The sequence below is a fragment of the Symphalangus syndactylus genome, chromosome 10 (assembly GCF_028878055.3).
Source record: "Symphalangus syndactylus isolate Jambi chromosome 10, NHGRI_mSymSyn1-v2.1_pri, whole genome shotgun sequence".
NCBI classification, from domain to species: Eukaryota; Metazoa; Chordata; class Mammalia; order Primates; family Hylobatidae; genus Symphalangus; species Symphalangus syndactylus.
Window position 1 is genome coordinate 46,485,373 of NC_072432.2, and position 14,241 is coordinate 46,499,613.

The following is a 14,241-nucleotide window of genomic DNA, read 5'->3' on the forward strand; positions in this document are numbered from 1 at the left end:
ATGGAAGTCCCAGCCAGAAAAATCAGGTAAGATAAAGAAATTAAAGGAATTCAAGTAGAAAGAGAAGAAGTCAAATTATCTCTTTTCACTGAAGATATAATTCTATACCTAGAAAATTCTACTGGACCTTAAAAGTGATTTCAGTAATAGTTCAAGATACAAAACCAATGTACAAAATCAACAGCAATTCAATACACAAGTGATTTTCAAGTTGAGAGCCAAATCAAAAACACAATCCCACAAAACAGCACTCCTCGCAAATACACACAGATACCTAGGCATAAATCTTACCAAAGAGATGAGTGATCTCTACAAAGAGAAATACAAAACACTGCTGAAAGAAATCAGAGATGACACAAATGGAAAAATATTCAGTGCTCATGGATTGGAAAAACTGATATCATTAAAATGGCCATAATTCCCAAAGCAATCTATAGATTCAATACCATTCCTGTTAAATTATCAACGTCATTTCTCACAGAAATATAAAAAAACTATTTTAAAATTCATCTGGAACCAAAAAGGAGCCCAAATAGAAAAATTAATCCTAATCAAAAAGAACAAAGCTGGAAGCAGCACGTTTCCTGATGTCAAACTATACAATAACCAAAAAACATGACAATGGTACAAAAACAGACACATAGACTAATAGAACAGAATAGAAGACCCAGAAACAAAACCATACACCTGAAAATATCTGATCTTATTGACAAAGTTGACAAAAATAAGCAATGGAGAAAGGATCCCCTATTCAGTAAATGGTCCTGAAATAACTGGCAGAAGAACTTAACTGGACCCCTACCTTTCACCATAAAAAAAAAACTCAAGATTATTTCGAGATTCAAATATAAGACCTCAAACTATAAAAATGCTAAAAGAAAACTTAGAAAATGCTATTATTGTTGTTAGCCTTGGCAAAGAATTTATATGTAAGTCCTCAAAATCAATTGCAACAAGAACAAAAATTGACAAAAGGGACATTATTAAACTAAGGAGCTTTCGAACAGCAAAAGAAACTATCAACTAAATAGACAACCCACAGAATGGGAGAAAATATTTGAAAATTATGCATCTATCAAATGTCTAATATGCTGAATATATAAGGAACTTAGCCAGTGAAAAAACAAATAACCCCATTAAAAAGTGGGCAAAGGACATAAACAAATACTTCTCAGAAAAATACAAACAAACAGCCAACAATAATATGACAAAATGCTCAAGATCACTACTCATCAGAGGAATGCAAATCAAAACCATAATGAGACAGCATCTGCAATTAATCAGGGTTCTCTAGAGGAACAGAATAGGAGAGACGTGTATACAAATGGGAGTTTATTAAGTAGTATTGGCTCACACAATCACAAGGTGAGGTCCCACAATAAACCGTTTGCAAGCTGAGGAGCAAGGAAGTCAGTCTGAGTCCCAAAACTGAAGAACTTGGAGTCCGATATTCCAGGTCAGGGAGCATCCAGCATGGGAGAAAAATGCAGGCCAGAAGACTAAACCAGTCTAGTCTTTCCATGTTCTTCTGCCTACTTTTATTCTGGCCATGCTGGCAGCTGATGGTGCCACCCAAAATGAAGGTGGGTCTGCCTTTCCCAGTCCACTGGCTCAAATATTAATCTCCTCTGGAAAATCCTCACAGGTACACCCAGGAACAATACTTTGCATCCTTCAATCCAATCAAGTAGACTAAGTTGACTCAATATTAACCATCCCATCATCTCACACTGGTCAGAAGAATGGCTATCATCAAAATGACAAAAATATGAAAGATGTGGACAGTCTACAGAGAAAAAGAGAAAAGGGACCGCTTATGCACTTTTAGAATATAAATTAGTTCTGCCACTGGGGAAAGCAGTTTGAAAATTTTTAGAAGAATTTATAACTGCCACTTGATTTAGCAATCGCATTACTAGGTACATACACAAAGGAAAATAAACCATTCCACAAAGTAGACACATGTACTCATATGCTCACTGCAGCACTATTCACAATATCAGTACCATGGAATCAACCTAGGGGCCCATCAATGGCAGATTGGATAAAGAAAATGTGGTACATGTACACTATGGAATATTATGCAGTCATAAAAAAGAACAAAATCATGTCCTCGCAGCAACATTGGTGCAGCTGGAGGTCATTATCTTAAATGAATTATTGCAGAAACAGAAAACCAAATGCTGCATGTTCTCACTTATAAGTAGCAGCTAAACATTGGGTACAAATTAACATAAAGATGGGAACAATAGAATCTGGGGACAACTAGAGGAAGGAGGGGGGAGGGAGGCAAGTAGTATTGCATACTGTGATAACTACCTGGGTGACGGGTTTATTTATACCCCAGTCCTCACTGTATGCAATATGCTCTCCTAACAAACCTGCATATGTGCCCATTGAATCTAAAATAAAAGTTGAAATAATAAAAAAAGAAAATACACACACATACACACAAGGTTTAGAATAGAAACATGTGAATGTATATTTTGGAGTAGGTACAAAGATGAATATTTTCATATCACATGGCAATGATCAACAAAGAACATCACTCACAGAAGAAGTATTTAACAAGCAAGTACAGAAAATAACATTGTCAGTTGACTTAGGCCAGTCTTTGTCATCAGCCACCCAAATGTTAACATGATGGGCACATGAACTAAGTGGCCATGGTGGCATGGATGGAGTCTGTGTGTGGGCAGCCACTGATCAATCTATTGCCAGCACTAAATGTTCAACTTATTAATAACAGAGGTCATTGTTGTCTCCAATATCACACCACTTTTCCAGGAAACAAACCAGCCACTTGGTGGCAAGTAAACAACATTGACTTCTTCTACATTGGAAGCATAAGTGACTCATTCTAAAAGGAATAAACAAATATTTTGGGTATGAATTTTTCTTTTCTGCCCTCAGGCTCTCAGTTAGCATCATAATCTGAGACTTACAGATTGTTGTCCCACTGGCATGGAATCCCACTTAACACCATGTTACAGCTTACTGCAAAGGAGATACCAGAGTAGGCCCATGATTATGGCTTAAAACGGTGTAGGAATCACCTGCTGGAGGGATGACTGAAGTGCCAGCTCAGTAGTAATACTTTGCTAAGATAGAGTGCCATCCTCCAGATGCATTGTTACCTCAAATAAGAGATTTTGTGTAGCATTATACTCACATACCCAGGATGGAGAATGCATGTGTCAAGGAAACAAGGTGTAGAAGCAGAAAGTGTCTACTTGCTATTACTCCTACTAACTCACTCAAGAAATTTGCACTTTCCATTCCCCTAATTTTGACCTCTTCAAAGTTATAAGCCTGATTCCAAAAGTGGGGTAATTCTGCCCATGGTTCTAGCAAGAGTGTAGTTACATTATAAAGTGTGTCTACTGTTTGCTCACTTTGGAGTGCCTGTACCAAGAGGCTTGCAGGCAAGAAGACAAATCATGGTCTCAGCAACCATAATTGATCCTGACCATCTGGAGGAGGCAGGGGTGCTGTTACACAGTGGGGCCAGTGTGGAATATGTTTGTCAACCCAGTTACACACTTGGGTACCTCATGGTACTCATTTCCTAGACCACTTTTGAAAGGAAGTGATCAAGCATGGTAGCATCCACCAAAGAAGTACAGGCATAATAATCATGTATGTTTCTTGAACAGTTACTACATGCCATGGATACTAGTAAGGGCTTTATACGAATTATTAGAGAGATTAGAGAGTATTATATAGTTTTGATCTGTGTCCCTGCCCAAATCACATGTCAAATTGTAATACTCAGTGTTGGCGGAGGGGCCTAGTGAGAAGTGATTGGATCTTGGGAGCAGAGTTCTATGAATGGTCCCCAACCATGCCCCCTTGGTACTGTACAATGAGTGAGTTCTCAGGAGATTTGGTTGTTTAAAAGTGTGCAGCAGCACCTCCCCGCATATCTCTCGTCCTCTATGCTATGTGAAGTGCTCGCTTCCCCTTTGCCTTCCACCATGATTGAAAGCTCCCTGAGGCCTCTGCAGAAGTTGAGCAGATACCAGCATCATGTTTCCTGTACAGTTTGTGGAACCACAAGCCAATTAAACCTCTTTTCTTTATAAATTACCCAGTCTCCAGTATTTATTTATAGCAGTTTGAGAATGGACTGCTACAGAGAGGTTAAGCAATTTGTCTAAGGCCACATTGTAAGTGGTGAAAACGTATTTTTTTTTCATTCAGGTGAACTCAATCTATATATTATTAAGGAGAGTTAGCCAAATTATATCTATGTTTCTGACAAGTATTAGTCATCTTCTAATGCCAGAACAGACATATCAGCCAAATAGATTCTTCTTGCACAGAAATTCATAGGTATTGCCTGTTGTTATTGGAGTTTACCACACATTACATCGTATCAATTGCCTCTCCCAAGTTAGACTCTGCATAGCCCAGAGAAACTCTTTCCAATTAGTATCAATTATTTGACACCCACATCAGAGTTTTTCTTTCTTGGAATGCCACTAATAGAATGAAACTGGAGAACAGCAAACAGCATCAGACAATAAATTTATTGACTGTTGTTATTGGAGTTTACCACATATTACATCGTATCAATTGCCTCTCCCAAGTTAAACTCTGCATAGCCCAGAGAAACTCTTTCCATTTAGTATCAATTATTTGACACCCATATCAGAGTTTTTCTTTCTTGGAATGCCACTAATAGAATGTAACTGGAGAACAGTAAACAGCATCAGACAATAAATTTGACCATATGTAGAAATGTATCTAAGTTGATTCCCTCATTTCTACACAGTGGCAGTGCTGAACTCTGAATTTATTAAGGCTGTGACTTCATTGGTGAAAAATCCGTTTCATTAACTAAAATGTTGATTGGGTATGTGCTGAAAATAAATGAATGAGTAAAAACAATGCATCTATATTATTTCTCTCCTATTTAATTTATTGCAGTGTTTCTGAATGCTTTTTAAAAGTTGTGCCAGCAAAAGGATGCTCTTCTCATATGCCTTACCTCATATTAACTGATAAGCCTCAAAATACTGCTAGAATGTTTGTCACTGCTGATGAAATACTCTAAATCCAGTTTCTAAATGTAATGTCAGAATTGCCTTTTTGGATTCATTTTCTTTTTCTTTGTACTACAATATAAATTTGGTACACGTCATGGAATATTTCATAATTTTAGAATAAAGACAACGACCAGTAAATTTCATGTTTTGGCTCATTATAGCAATTTTAAAATAACAAATAGGGACACATTAGGAGAGAAAACATTTACTACCTCAGCACCAAGTATAGTGAAAACAGCAAATGTTTTATCAGGAGAATTATGCACATAAATAATAAGGAAGAAGTAGTAAAAATAAGAGAAGGAAAAGTATGGAGTATTACTTGAAATGAGAAAAAATTAGTAGATTGTCATAATTTTCACAACGGTTCTTCATGTTTCTTTTACAAAACCCAGAGGAAAATAGAAACCTCATGCTTTTATATAATCATTTAATGTTTAAATTTTTCCTTACATTGACTATTCATTGCAAAGGGAAATACTCTTTAAAGACTTACGCCAGTTTCTCTTATCTTTCATACATTGTGCCAATCCTTGCAGTCATTTTTTCTTTTAAACTTTGTTCCATACAATTGGATTAGTACTATTATATAATGAATATAAATACCAAATTAATACAGTCCTCACTACTGGGGCTCATTTTCTGGTTTTCTTTTTAATGAACTGTCAGATGTTGCTGTGTTAGTAGAGAAAAGAACGTGTCACAGACAATTGTTACATACATTTTAAAAATATATGCCTACAGTATCCTAATTCTACTGGATTACAAAATATTCTTCTCTTGCATGTAAACCTGTGCAAATCTTAAAGATTCCAAGAACACATATACAAGACTGACAGCAGAAACAACATGTCATGCTGTTCATTCAGGTTTAGTCCCACTGTTCTGAACAATGGAGATACCACTGTCAAAGGAAGTCATGTGTTTTCCCTCTTGGAAGTAATTTACAAAGCACCTTACAAAATTATTATGAATAGGAAGAGCAACTATTCATGAGTTACATGATGTCTCCTCAATCCATTGCTGTTGGAGACGTTATTTAAACAGAGCAGTAATCTTAGACTAGTAGATTATGAGTTAGGAGACCAAATCATCATTGATTTCCAAGGTGGCTGAAAAATATCCCAGTTTAGATAGATTGTAAATGAGTGTTAATTGTAGCCCATTTGGAATCTGCAAATGGAAACAAATGATTCTTCTTCAGGAAAATAAAAAAATAATTCTCACATAAAAATTTCCTCATAAAATGAGTTAATTAGTTAGCAGTTTCTCTATATTAAATAAGCGGGTGAATTTTAATCTTATATGGTAATATAATACTTTTGAAAATTGTATTACTTCTTTAAACTCTGAGCTTCTATGAAACTTTCCTTTAAAGAAGTAAATATTTTCTTTATCCATGTCTATCCCGTATTCCTGGGCATGCTTACACCAGTTGGGACTCAATACTAAATAGCTAAATATGGTTATCCTGTGGTGATTTTGAAGATATTTATTTTATCCTTAAACTGACTGCTTTATCTCATAACACTGAAATTTTGAATTCATTCATCTTATTTTCTATTTATGTTTTTATTATATAATTAAACTAGCATTCATTTAAAAGTTGTTGAAATGTTCTTTTCTTTTACTGGTCAACCTGTTGACCAGCTCAAGCCAGGTATCAGTTTACCAAATTGATTATCTCTTTCTGCTAGATACATATCTAGTCTATATGTCCTAGCTTTATAGTTCATTCTTTTTTGTTTTTTGCAATGGGGTCTAACGTTGTTGCCCAGGCTGGAGTGCAGTGGTGCAGTCATGGCTCACTGCAGCCTTGATCTTCCTGGGCTCAAGTGATCCTCCCATCTCAGCATCCCAAGTAGCTGGGACTAGAGGAGCACTCCACCATGCCATTGTAATTTATTTCTTTGTTTTTTTTTTTTTTTTTTTGTATTTTGTAGAGATGGGGTTTCACCATGTTGCCCAAGCTGATCTTGAATTCCTGGACTCCATCTTCCTCAACCTCCCAAAATTCTGAGATTACAGGCCAGAGCCACCATGCTTGGCATTTTACTGTTACATGTAGGCATGTGATTGAATTATTCATGTCCCTTACATGTGGGCGGAAGTGATAAACATTATATCAACGCCTGGTCCACTAAAACATTCCTGGATGTGCTGTTTCCTTCATGATCCTTCTCTGGTGAACTTGGAAATGTTCTTTTGATGATGATGGAGCCATGATGTAGAATAAACCTGCATCATTAAATCACCACTTCCTGGAGAATTGCCTACCAACCAGAAGCATCAACTTTGTATTTCCCATATGCAAGAAATAAATTTCTATTGTTTGAAGCCAAATGTGAATAAATTAGGGTCTTAAAATGGGAAGATTATTCTGGATTATATAAGTGAGCCAAAATGGTTTGGTTGTGTCTCCACCTAAAATCTCATCTTGAATCATAGCTCCCATAATTCCCACAAGTCTTGGGAGGGATTCAGCAGGATGTAATTGAATCAAGGGGGTGGGCCTTTCCCATGCTGTTCTGGGGATGGTGAATAAGCCTCAGAAGATCTGATGGTTTTATAAAGCGGAGTTTCTCTGCACACTCTCTCTTGCCTGCTGCCATGTAAGATGTGTCTTTGCTTCTCCTTTGCCTTCCACCATAATTGTGAGGCCTCCCCAGCCATGTGGAACTGTGAGTCCATTAAACCTCTTTCCTTTATAAATTATCCAGTCTTGGTTATGTCTTTACTAGCAGCAAAAGAACAGACTAATCTCCATGCATCAAAGTCAGGACCAGGTGGAGCTAATTGGCTCCTGGGGGCAGATTCCTCCATGGTGTTCTCATGATAGTGAGTGAGTTCTCATGAGATCCGATGGTTTTATAAGCATCTGGCACTTCCCCTGCTCACACTCATTTTCTCTCCTACATCCCTGTGAAGAGGTACCTTCCACCATAATTGTAAGTTTCCTGAGGTTTCCCCAGTCCTGCAGAACTGTGAGTCAATTGACTCTCTTTTTTTAAATATAAATTACCCAGTGGCAGGTCTTTCCTTATAGCAATGTAAGAATAGACGAATGCATGGGCCCAATGCAATCACAAGTGTCCTGGTAACAGGGAAGCAGAAGTACTATAATCAAAGGAGATGTGAATATGGAAATGAAGGTTGGAGTGATGCAAGACCAGAACTCAATAAATGTTGGCAGCTTCTAGAAGAAAGGCATGGAAATAGAATCTCCCCTAGAGCCTTCAGAAATAATGGAGCCTTGCTAGAACATTTTAGACTTTTAATCTCCAGAACTGTTTAATAGTACATTGTTTATTGTTTTAAGCCACTAAGTTTGTAATAATGTGTTACAGCATCTACAAAAAGTAATATAATCTTTAAATATGTAAATAAGGATAAAACCCAGTTTGTAGATAAACCCATATTCATGGATGAGGAATCCAAATACAATTTATCATACATATGTTTATATTAAAAGATACATATTTGGTGCTTCTGAAATGCAGTCTTTGTATAGATTGTGTCATAAGTATTATTGATATTTTAGGAAATGCAATTATTACCCCCATGTTAGAGTCAGTTAATTTTCTTCACAGAGCATATATATTTGTTTCTGTAGGGCACTATTATCAGCTCTGTTATCTTCTGACTTTCTATACTCTGTTTACTTAAATCTTGGACACAACTAGAACTCAGATACTCATTTCCAATGAAACTGTCTTTCTGGAACTTGGACCTACACTTCAAAAAGCCTTCTGGAATTTTCCTGTTTGGCTGAACTGTAGCCAGTTCAAATTAAACATATTCAAAATTAATTTCATGTTCTTTTATATAATTTGTTTTTCTGCCAATGAATTCTCCATTTAGTCAATGACATCATCATACACCCAGTCATTCAAATCAGAAATCTAGGATTTTTTCCTCTTATTAATTCCTCGCACACAGTCAAAATTTTGTAGAATACAAACAATATATTCTACGTGATAAATTTGTTTCTCTGAAGGATATACATTAGCAATTGTGAAATGAATTTATATGCATACTAGATTTGAATAGATAAGTAAATATATTGTAGATAATAATAATCAAGTTTCTCACTTTCAGAGAAAGAAGTTATAAATCAAAGGGAAATGCTAGAATGACCTACTACTGTCAAACTGGAGTCTGAGATAGTCATATGAGCATGCATACTATACATACACATGCACACTACATACACACATACACATACATAGGGATAGCCAGATACTAATATATATGTGTGGGTGTGTATGTATACACACACACACGCACACACCTACGTATCCATTGATGTGTTAGCATATAAACATACATTCCCTGTCTCTGTCTACTGAGAAGGCCTTAAAGAAGATACATCACAAGAGCAAAAAGAACATCTAGAATCCAGATCATGGTTTCTAGACAACCTTCTCAAATAAAAGAAATCAAGGCTCTTTGGATAATCTTAGGATGTGGGCAGGGAAAATGAAAGATGAGCCTGGAACACCTTTTTGTGCCAAAAATAAAGTGAAAAAAAAAGAAAACAAACAAAAAATGGAATGGGAGAATGCCAAAAGGACATAGCAGCCAACCTGAAAGCTCCCCATGGCCAAAGCTAGAGCAGTTTGAGTAACAGTGACATAGAGTATAATCATAACCTAAACAGAAATACAAATTTCTGTAAGTTATTGCTGTTATAAACAATTGATTATATAGTTAAATAAATACATAAATGCAGAATAAGGGGCAACTCTAACAAAATATTTTCAATTAATAAGTATAGAATAATAATGGAAATAGACACATTGAATACAATAATTATTGCTACAGACAAGAGGAACTGAGGAATATTAAAATTAGTGTGTGAAACTTGCAAACCCTTATATTATTAGCTCTTAAATAGTTAACAACTCTGGTGATTTTAATATATATCCACAAATTTTAGGAGGTGAAGCTTTTTTCCACTTCTCTCTAGTGAGGGGTAGACTTAGTGGTTCATTTCTAACAGAGTTTTGAAAGCAGAAAAATATAACTTTTCAATACAGACATCTTGCAGACAACACCTTATCCAAGTGATCAAGATTAGTGTCATCAATAATGACACTGGTATTTTGTACCTCCCTGATATGAGGCTATGAAAAGGAGACTTTACCTCTGCACAATATTCTTCCCCCAAATCCACAGCATCAGTCAAATCAAGAGAAAGCATCTGACAAACACATATTGAGTGATGTTCTAAAAAAATACCTGACCCGCAGTCTTCAAAAGTGTTAGTCATACAAGACTAAGGAAGTCTGAAGAATTGTCACAGATTGGAAGTGAATAAGGAGGTATGGCAACTAAATAGGATGAGTATCCTGGGTTTGACACAGAAACACAATACAGAAATTCATGAAAAAACAGACAAAATTTGACTAAAGTCAGTATTTTAGTTAAGAATATTATACCAATGTTATTTTCTCTATTTTGATAATGTTAAGTAATTAATTATGTAAGATGTTACCTAAAATGTTAACAATGGGAGGAAGTTCAGTGAAAAGTATTCAGGAGCTTTCTGTACTATCATTGAAACTCTGCTGTAAATTTAAAGCTATTTGAAAATTAAAAGTTCCAGAAATTTTATAGAAACAACCTTAAAGATATTCTGCTCTGTTCTCATTTCTACTTCTACTAAATGTATTGAGGTCCTTACCAATTTGTTTATAATTATTAAGACTGACTTCAATGGTCCTCTAAATGTCTCTTACTTTGAACCTTTTTATCCTCTAATATAAACTGTCACAGGCAAAAATAATAAAAAATATTTGCATAAAATTTTACAGTACCCCACGGTTTTCATTACCTGCCATATTTTTAGCTTCATTTCACTCTGCTCTCATGCCTATGCCATATTTAATTGTTCTTTCCAGTTCTCTATATCTGCTAGTCTCATTTAGATGTCTCTTCTCTCACATCTGAGATTTCTTTAACCAAAAATATTCTTCTCAATTATGTAAGCCGATAATTTCTCCTCCCTCAGGAAAAACAAACAAACAAACAAACAAACAAACAGCTCAGGAATAACAGTTCCTAGAAGCTTTTTCTAGCATCCTTGATATAAATTGTGTTTTTTTCCAGAACTCTGAACATAAATCAATCAGTAGTAGGGAACCTATGTTATCTACAATCCTCTCTTTAGGGCCTGGCAATAAATGTGTTCAACCACATTTTTCGAGAATTATTAAATAATTATTGAGAATAAATTCAAATGGAAAGATAAAGTCAAATTTAATAAGTAATAACATGGAGAAAAGATTAACATTTTTAAAATATCAAATCCTATGATTCTATATAGAAAGTTCCCATTTAAACATTTCAAATGTTATTAGGGGTCTGGATTAAGATCCCAGAAATCAGTCAAAAATATTACCAGCTAAAACACACTCGGCAGGAAAACATCATTTGAAGACACTGATCTCAGATGGAATTATACTGTAGAACTATGGACATTTCTGTGACACAGGAACAAGATGTATGTGTTCATGTGTGTGCATTAGGGTTCTGTCATGTGAGAATCAAGTCCTAAGTGTCTCAGGATTACCATTCTTCTTTCAAAGCCACAAGGACTCCACAACTCAAAGTGCATCTTTAGTTTCAAAGATCAAAGTCTCAGAAGATCCATTCTGAAGGCTTTTAAGGCTGACACTGACTCTATTGGGACAACCTGAACAAGGCATTCATCTTAGTGACTCAGTCAGCATAGAAATTCCAGGGGAATGGCACGAAAGACATTTTGTCTGAGAGCAGAGGAAACAGACTCAGCCTGTGTAAATCTCTTTTAAACTGGGAATGTATGAACTAATTCATTTCAGTCATTGTCAAATAGGCAAGGTTCATAATGTTTTAATTTGAGTTTTAAAAATTAGAAACTCTGGTTTTTTCCCTCCCACTACACACCAACTATAACATATTAAATTTGATAAAATTCTTTGTATGTAATGTCAAAATTATATCCAGTATATGTATTTGATTGCTTTACACAGTTTATTGAAGACAGTAATGTTGAAAATGTCAATGATCAAGGCCAAAGCAAAGCCTGAGTTTTTTTAATGCATTTTCTTCTTAGTTTTATATAGTAGAGTTGCCATGGAAACTGGTGAAAGAGCTAAATTACTTGTTGATTTTGTATATCCCTTATCTTCTGTTCTCCTATTCTGATGCTTAACTGTAAAACTGAATAGGTAGGATTTTTTACATCTTCACCTCCCTTTAAGAATATCCTTCATCTCCATTTAAGAATATTCATCTCCTTTAAAAATTTACAAGAATATTTCCTTGTGGATTCTAAAGTTAGAAATACAGAAGTCTTTATTTAAATTTTACAATGCATTTTATATTACAAAACATTCTCTTCAGTGACTTGAGTCCATGATTTCATTATCATCACACAATTGTCATATTTAAGGAATGCACAGAGCAGATCTTAGTGCCTAATGTTACCTAAAATATGCCAGGTGTTGAGGTAATACAATTGCAGTACACCTGCATTTAAAGCTGGATGCCCACAGTGGGTGCATATGGGACAACAGCCAGTAATGACTCCCACTACCTTATCTTAAGAAAAATATATTAAAGAAAATATAATTATTCAGGCTGAATGACTGTCATCAGTAAAGACAGAAAAAAACAGCATTATTATTTGCCATGGTAAGCTGCTGAAATGCAGCAATGAACTATCAGAAAAGGTGATAGACATGAAACAAAAGGGTGGCCAGTCTCTTAGGGAAAAACATAACATGATGAAATGGGGTTGATTCAGTGGCATGTGTTATTCTGGCAGTATTATTGAAAAGACTAGAAATGAATACTTCTGGGGTAAAGGATTTAAAAGTTTATATAGAGGATTTGGCATCTAGTTATGAATATTTTAAAAGTGGATTCAAAAATGGCTTCTAACGGCATGGATTTGGGGTGGGAATGGTTTATTATGGAGAGTGTGTGCCTTCTCTCTTCCTCATGCATACATCCCCAAGGGATGTCTGCATACTTGTGATTTCTCAGTTCAGGAAGTAATATCTCTAGAGTAAAAAAAAATCTCACCATGCTAAGAAAGGGCATCCCAGGAGAGGAAGGGCTATAAGGAGATTAAAACTACAGGGAATTAGTATACTCCTCAGGGTAGAAACACACAGGAAATCCAATACTGAAAGAATAGATAATTAAAAGTACTATACACTGACAAAATTGTTTCATATACAAATTATATATATATATATATATATAAATTTGTCTCTGTATCATTTTTAAACAATGGACTATAAGGAGATGAAAACTACAGGGAATTACTATATTCCTCAGGGTAGAAACAAACACACAGGAAATCCAATACTGAAAGAATAGATAAGTAAAAGTACTATTCACTGGCAAAGTTGTGTCGTATAGAAATATGTATTATATATGCATATACATTTGTCTCTGTATCATTTTTAAACAATGAACTAGATTCACATATAATCAAATTAATTGAGCTCAAAAACATTATGTTGAATGCAAAAGTAATATAGGCAATAATATTTACAGCATAAATCCAGCAAGATATATTTTCAGATATACATTTGTGTAAATAAAATGATGGAAGTTGGATGGGAGAAGATAGGAATGGGATTAGGAATTGAGTATAAAATTAGAAAACCAATAAAGTAAATGAAATAAGTACATGAAAATGATACTTCACCAGTATGTGGTAGAATACCACATACTTTGTCCTTAAAAGCAAGTGCATTAATTTCTATAGGTATTTTGAATATTAAAATTCAACAAAAATGGAATGTCCCATATCACTCTCCTGTGGGCAATAACAAAAGACCACAGGGAATAAGGATGCTCACATGAATTGAAAAGGGAGTGGGTGCTGCATTTAACCTTCAGTACAAGATAACAAGGAGATGAGTCTACCTGAGGAAAGCCCCGCTAACTTTTGAGGAGACTCCAGGGAGTTTAGGGTCTCAGAAAAAGACCTCAGAATTTTGATATGCATGTCTTTTTCCTCCTCTTTTTTTTTCTAAATGTGCTCAAATTATCTTACATTTTTCTTCAAGGAGTAAATAATTACTGCCATACATATTTGAGTAAGAGGGCACAGACAGCTTTGCCTTAAAACAGAGCCCCTATTAGGTCTGAACAAGTTGCTTTCTGTGCTAATGCACGTGGCTAAGGA